We start from the raw sequence: 8111 nt of genomic DNA, 5'->3' as shown, positions 1-8111 counted from the left end.
GCGAAATCAGCCACAGAAGTAACCTAACGATCGGAGGAGGAGACGTTGTCTGCAAGGGGAGGCGAGTCGAGGATAGAATCGTAGAGAGTGAAGTGACTGATGAATAGTGAGTGTTAGATATTTTATTAGTAACCTCGATTTTTGTGAAGAGATGCGCGCCTTTCACTAAAATTATAATGCGACATTTTGAGACGGCGCACATTTTACATTAAGTGCCCTCCGTGTTTTTAAGTTTTTTACATTAGACACTAACTCTAAGGGCACTCAATAAAACGCGACATATATACTTAAATTTTTTGACGAGATGACATTTTTCTAATGTCACTCTCTCTTGCGTAACATAGATCAATGAGCGTCGTATTTTGCACGTCGTAAAAGGCCTTTTTTCTAGTAGTGTATTCATTTTTATGCTCATATATGAGTTACGACGGGATTTTGGTAAATTTTGGCGGCAGATACAAACCTTGGAGTCATGGTGAGTCATGACGTTTAGAATATATATATATATATATATATATATATATATATATATATATATATATATATATATATATATATATATATATATATATATATATATATATATATATATATATATATATATATATATACAAAACAATTTAAAAGGTCCTAAACATTTAATTATGATATTGGTGACTTCAGTGTTTACCATGCTTCTTAACTAATTTGCTAAGTTTCATTTGTTTTATTAGTTAAGGATACCATAAAATTATAATCGACTTATTTTCATATTTGTAGGTTGAACGTTTCATTTTACGTAATTTTTATTTTGTAGTTGTTAATATAACTTTAAAAATATTGTTAGGAAGACAACGTTCTTGGCATTGTTGTCGTACGTTAAAAGACTACAAGTCAAATAGAAGTAGCATTTTTTATTGAATAAACAATCATTGTAGTCAATTTCGTGTCTCTTTCGTTATCATATTAGAGAAACATAAGCAATGCTTATCTATTTTAGGGTAACTTTATCAATTTCCCACTCCGAAAAACAACTATTAATTTTCGAAGAACAAATACATATAAGAAATGTATATAATTTATCTAAAGTTAAATGGGTTAGTGGCGCATGTTTAATTTATTACATGTTTAACTTTGATCTTAATCGAAACCAAATGAAAACATATTTTAACATTTCTAGAACTCAATTTTTCAGTCGCAATTGAAAATTTATTAATAAGCTTCCTTAGTAAACAACTATTATATTCAATCATTGGACTTACGAACTACCTTTGTAGCAGGTTCAACTAATTGTTTAAGGTTTTCAACAAATTTAGGTTTAAGTAACTTAATACTTAATTAACTTATCTATTTTCTTAATCATAAATATAACGATCACCACTACATCATCATGTTTTTAACCACTTAAATGTCGTATTTTCAAATGGATTTGAATACTCGCAATCATGAAATGTCATATTTTCAAATGGATTAGAAAACTCATAAACTCATAATCATGCAACCCGCATCGATCACTATCAAATTCGAATAAAACACAAAGATGCAGCAACTCGAATCGACCTCTTTAAATCACCCATATACATACGACATGTAACTTAAATACAAAATATCTCGGAAAAGAAAATTCATATAATAGAAAAATATTTTAGTGGCCCGACAGATTTGAATATTAAAGTTCATTTCCATTTTTAAAAATAGTAACCACTGTTTTCTTTTAGGGTTGTATTTCTTATAACATAATGATTTTCTTGTTTTCGGTTTTAATTAGATAATTTTGACATCTTTGTTACCATTTTTTGTTTGCAGTATAATATACGAGAAACAAACAATAATCGTTTAAACAAACTTCTTACAACAATTGTATTCGGTACATATTTGGTAAAAAAAAAAGTTAGTTAGTGTGTTGGTTGAACCCTACAACCAACCAAAGACACATATGCACCTAAGTTGGTTGTGTTTGGTCATGGGGACATGGAGTTAGGCTCATATGGTTACAAACCCATGCTGTGATGTAACCATTGTAGTTGCTTTGCTTCAAACTCCAACAATTATTTTCAAAAAAAAAAAAAAAAAAAGCTTGGTATTTTTGTTATGGCGTATAAGTGTAAATTATAGATACACATTAGCGTAATTACGTATTGCGTAAGGCGTTCTTTGAATATGAATTATCGGATCTATTAAGAAAAGAATATATTTTGTACACTCAAACTTCCCAAGAATTCGAGCCTATCTTTAAAGTGGGGTCACTAGTGTCAAATTTCTATCAATAATAGTAAATTACTATAAGACGCTTGTCCGCCTTTCAAACTTTTTAGTTACCAATTTGATAACTAACTTATGATAAACCAAATTTCAAAATGACACATCACCATATTAGTTGTTTATGTTTTTTTAGTTCGTAAAAGTATGAAGTCCTTATCATCTCAAAATTAAATGTCGTAGTAGTTGCTAAGTTTCTAAATTGTTAATATTCATTATATTATGGGGATTTTAATATGTTTAATTTTATGTTCCCTAGTGTAATCTCAATATAGGTCTTGATAATCTTAAAAACCTTTCAAGTGTCTTTAATTATTTACTTTTGGATTTACAGTTTAATTTATATATTTGACTCATTTGACTATTTATAGTTTGTTCTCAGTATTTTTTTACTTCACGCAACAAATTTTGAGAGATGAATATAAAATTGTAGTAAAAATCGAGCAAGCTTTTATATATATATATATATATATATATATATATATATATATATATATATATATATATATATATATATATATATATATATATATATATATATATATATAAAATCAATAGAGAACTAAATTTCAAAGAAGTAACTAGAAAACTTTTTGTAACCTTATAAACTTTCAACAAAAACACCATCAAATTTAGTGTGTAGCGGGTAATATGTCAATCTTATTAAAACTCTTTTATGTCCCTTATTTTAATCAAGTTTTGATAACTAATTTGTTATACTTTATTAAAAAAAATATTTTTATAATATCCGCAAAAACAATTTTAAAAGATTATACATTTGAAAACACCTTGGATATATTTTGACCCATTCAACTTATTCGACGTCTATATGTTTTAGCAAATGTTTTATCACTAAACTCAACTTTATTCAAACTAATTCTTTTAATTTATGAATGAATGTTTGTTTGCCAAAATAATTGTTAGCTAGCAACTAAGAGTTAATAGTTGAAACTGAAAGTTATTGTTTTTTATTTGTTTATAGTTTGGAAAAATAAGCATCACTTCTTAAATTTTGAATTACAATAAATAATTAAATATATATAATGTGATTTCTTAAGGCAAACCTAGTAATTTTCTAATAATATGTAGAACATTTTCCATTAAATATTATTTGTTTTTGTTCTAAAATAAAATTTAAATTACATACTTTCAAATAGAAATCATTATTTAATTCAACTTTTATTTTAAAAATAAAAGTTTCATGTTTTAAAAAACTATCGAATGCTGATTTTAAAACACGTCTAAATTGATTTCATATAAAATATATCTAAAAGCACTTTCAGTTTCGATCGGGTTTGGGTTGCTGCAATTACCCAAAAAGCACACATCAAACTTTGAAATTCAAATATTGCAAAAAAGATCAAAGAATCCATGATTAATGTTATCTCCAGCCTCCAAATTCCCATCCCAATATCCTTTATCCAAACAGTATCTTTGTTTAAATGGACCCACATAAGACACTTGGTAGGCCTTCTAAGCCCGACTTACCTTTCCACAATAACTATTAAGATAGACAACCATATCCATTCTAGTCAGGCTTGCGTGGAAAAACCTAATCTTTTTAAAGAATATATATATATATATATATATATATATATATATATATATATATATATATATATATATATATATATATATATATATATATATATATATATATAAATAAGTTCAATATAGAACCATAATTATTGGTTTCCCAATGAACCAAATTTTTTTTTAAGTTCTACGGCTTATTCGAAAAAAAACTAAAAATATTTAAATTCATAATTTAATTTTGTGAATGTTATATATATATATATATATATATATATATATATATATATATATATATATATATATATATATATATATATCAGAAAATAAAAATAATAAAAAGTAAAAATATTAGAAAGTATAAGAACCGATCATAAAACTGTGAACCGATCACAACCTTATACTTAAGTCCAAAGTCTATAGGGGGGTCTACATGGGCACCCTTATGGACGTATAAATTTAAATTACCACCAAATTGTCAATGTATAAATGCATGTTAAAGTTTTGATGTTTGCATAAAAGAAGACCACGATGAATAAATTATAGAAATAATATACAAATTGTTAGTTTATTTTTCCTCAGACTGACATTCGCCAACGTGCAATGGCCATATAATTATATGGAATTTTTATGGGGCTTATGTTTGTATGATTTGAAGCCCAATACAAAGATGAGTTGATGCTTAATGGGCGGATTGCTTTGTTCGTTCCATACGAACAAAGTGACAAATGTCAACATTAAAAACGCTATGGTGCTCTCGATGAATTAATAAAGTTTATAAGGATTTGGTAAGCAAGGGAAAAAAAATTAAGAGACAACAAGTCGAAGAATATTGGAGTAATTTGTTTCCAGCGTCGTTTGTGGTTCAGAGTGTAGTCGTGTGTTTTGTTTGTTATTTTTCTTCATCGAAAAATTTATACATGGATATTTATATCCTTCCATTTTAATGTTAATTTATGACACTAAGAAATCAAAGTTTTCGAATTAATCTCAATCTCCAGATTTCTCAACAAACTATCCCCGCCATCATTTTCTTAAAACAAAGTTTTGTCCTGTGGAAAAAGGAAATGTTTGTGTGTTTGTTATCAAATAGAACAATGGATCGGAAACATAAAGAATCAAATGTTCAAAGTTTTAAGATGACAATCAAAATCAAACTCATCTATTTGCTACAATTAATACCACACCGCACACCAACGTATGAGAGAGAGAGAGAGAGAGATAGATAGATAGATGGTCAGGTGCATAGACATCTTGATTGTATACAAGTCTTGCACTCTATCCACAAGTCATTAACTTATTCATCATATACACATTATTTGAAGCTTTTGTGTTGAAGCGCTTTGAGTAAACATTTGTTTTGTTGGGCATCAAGTGTAGGTACTCGATTAAAGAAGAAGACGGGATGGTAGATTGTTTCGTGGCTTTCTTCCAATCTGGATACTTTTGGTGATAGCTCAACAATATCTAGTCAAATTTGATTTCAATATTCTGGTACTAAAATACCGAATCGAGAATTAGAGACTCCTCATTAATCTGAGTTCCATCAAAAATTTTGAATCGATATGTAACAGCCGGGTTCCCAGGTATATTATTTTATTTAATTATTTTGAATTATGAGAAGGAACTCGGCGAGTTGATGCGTAGACTCGCCGAGTAGGGTCATGATTGTTCATCCGGATTCGCTTTGGACTCGGCGAGTCCATGAGTGGACTCGGCGAGTCCATGCTGCTTAATGAAACCCTAAATCCCCGGGTTTGGAGCCTATTTAAGCGCACTTATAGCCTCTCATTGCGGCTACCAATCCCTTGAGAGAACCCTAAGTGAGCCAAATCGTTGTGAAGAAGAAGAAGACACTTTTGATCCTTGTATCTTTGGTTTAGCAAGAAGGAGGTGCAAGAGCAAGAGGGGAGGTGCGATTCTAGCAGTTCCAGGGATTCAGAGATTTCATTTTGAGGTAATAGTTCGAACCTCCTTCAGTTTTGGTGTTGATCATTAGAGTTAGGGTTTTCTAACCCCTTTGGAGAGTGATTATGTGGAGCAAATGGTCCCTCTTCGAGTTTGTGCCTTGGATCTGGACTCAAAGAGGTCCAAAGACCTTAACCCTTGGAGCTTTATGGATCAGTTTGGGGTTATTGGAGTTAGGTTGCCATTTTTGGGACTAAATCTCCTTTTGATGCCTTGTTGTCGTTATACAAGCATCAAGTTTGGAGCTTTACGTGACATTCATGCTTGGGAAGGCCAGATCTTTGATTTAGGGAAACAGATCTAACCTCAGGAGGCCAGTAGAGTTTGTGCATGGCATGAACTCGCCGAGTTGTTCCTGAGACTCGGTGAGTAGGGTTAGGGTTTCACGTAAATTTCTCAGTGAGTAGACTTGCTGAGTTGGGGGATGACTCAGTGAGTCAGAAGGGAGTTAGAGGACTGGAGTTCAGGGCGGTACTCGCCGAGTTGTTCTTGAGACTTGGCGAGTTGAGTCGTGGTGGCCCCGCGATTCATGCCTAGTATGACTTGTCAAGCATCGGGAGGGACTCGGCGTGCCAAGCGGGACAAAGTGTTAAAGAACATGTGTGAACTCACTGAGTCACCAGGGTGCACTCGGCGAGTAGGGTCAAAGTGTGACCGTTGACTTTTAGGGTTTGGTCAATGGAGTACTTGTGTCGAGAGGGAGGTAAAATAGCCTTTTTCCCTCCTAAAGGTGCCAAAGGCAGACTGAGTCTAGTCTTGAGAATTATATTTATAAGAGTATTTACTTTATGTGAATAGGCGAAGACTAGGTAATATTCCTACCGAGTCAGAGATTTACCGAGACGTCTGAGGTGAGTCTTCTCACTATACTGTACCTAGTGTGGTAACAGAGTTATGTGATAGAGTATTTTAGAGTTATATGCCAGTGTAATTGCATGTTATTTATGATTTATTGTGATATGTGATATGTATGATTCAGAGTTACAGAGTTAGGACCTTCGGGTCCACAGAGTTAGGACTTTTGGGTCCACAAAGTTAGGGCCAGAGGGGCCATAGAGAGTTGGGGCTGGAGGGCCCCACTGAGACACATAGACCTGAGGGTCAACAAAGTTACAGCCTCGAGTGGCTATTATGTGTTAGAATGGTATTTCGGGGAACTCACTAAGCATTTATGCTTATAGTGTTATGTGTTATGTGTTTCAGGTACCAGCGATGATCGCGGGAAGGCGCGGACATGATTCGTACACATGCATATCGGAGTTTATATATATATATATATATATATATATATATATATATATATATATATATATATATAGATCTTGGGTTTTGTATTGATACAATGTTGATATAATGATTTGTTTATGTTTTCAAATGATATTTTATGGGTTACAAAAGTGAAAAATTGTTCATTTTTTTACGGTGTTACAAGTTGGTATCAGAGCCTTGGTTTGAGGGATTCGGATATATCTTCGGGCGTATCTGAACTCAAACTGGGGATTTGAGGAAACTTTTAATAATAAAAATAATATTTTTTGAAAAAGAGTAAAAAGAGTCTTGAGACAAACAGAGTAGAGTCGTGTGTACGATCAGCCAACGCCCGAACGGTGATTTCCCAAAATACCCTCCTAATAAGTGATTATCAGATATGTTATGTATGCTATATGACGAGTTACGATATGCATGCTAGAGTAGACTAGGTATTCTTATTAGGACTAGAGTGGCCTGATACATGATGCCTTAGTCTAGGGGTTTCGCTGCTAGAGATGCTTAAGAGTGATTTAGATAGCAGCGAGGTGCTTATGAGAGTTTTGTTAGTGAGTAGCACATGATAGAAAGAGTAGAGTACTTGGGATTTGCGGCTTAAGGAGGAGGACTTGGGATGAATGCCAACGTGGTATGGACGGTAGTATTGGGCCCGTACTACTGAAGATACCGGGTTGGTACGCAGTCCAAGTAAGAATCCTTTGGGCACCAAGGAATGAGTAGGGTGGAGTTATCGAGTGTATTTATACTCGAAAAGGGTCTATAATATTATTATGTTGTATTTCAGAAGGAGACCATGGTTGGGACGCGCCACACACCAGTGATCGGCAGTTCAAGTGATGATGAGATCCGTAGGATCATCTAGGAGGATGTGGCTGCGGCCATCAGGGCAGAGATACCAAAGATGTTCGGGTCTATCAAGACCACTCTGATGGAGACATTTGATGAGAGATATGCTTCTCTTTCTGAGGATGATGTTGTTGCGGCCACTACAACTATAGCTGCGACTAGGCCGCAGGGTGGTGATGCGTTGTTATTCCGAGAGTTCAGCAACACAAAACCACCGGAGTTTGACGGGACCCAGGACCCGATCGCGGCGATGAGAT

This window comes from Lactuca saligna, chromosome 5 (genome assembly GCF_052625555.1).
Source record: "Lactuca saligna cultivar CGN05327 chromosome 5, ASM5262555v1, whole genome shotgun sequence".
NCBI classification, from domain to species: Eukaryota; Viridiplantae; Streptophyta; class Magnoliopsida; order Asterales; family Asteraceae; genus Lactuca; species Lactuca saligna.
Note: the sequence above shows the minus strand (reverse complement) of the source record.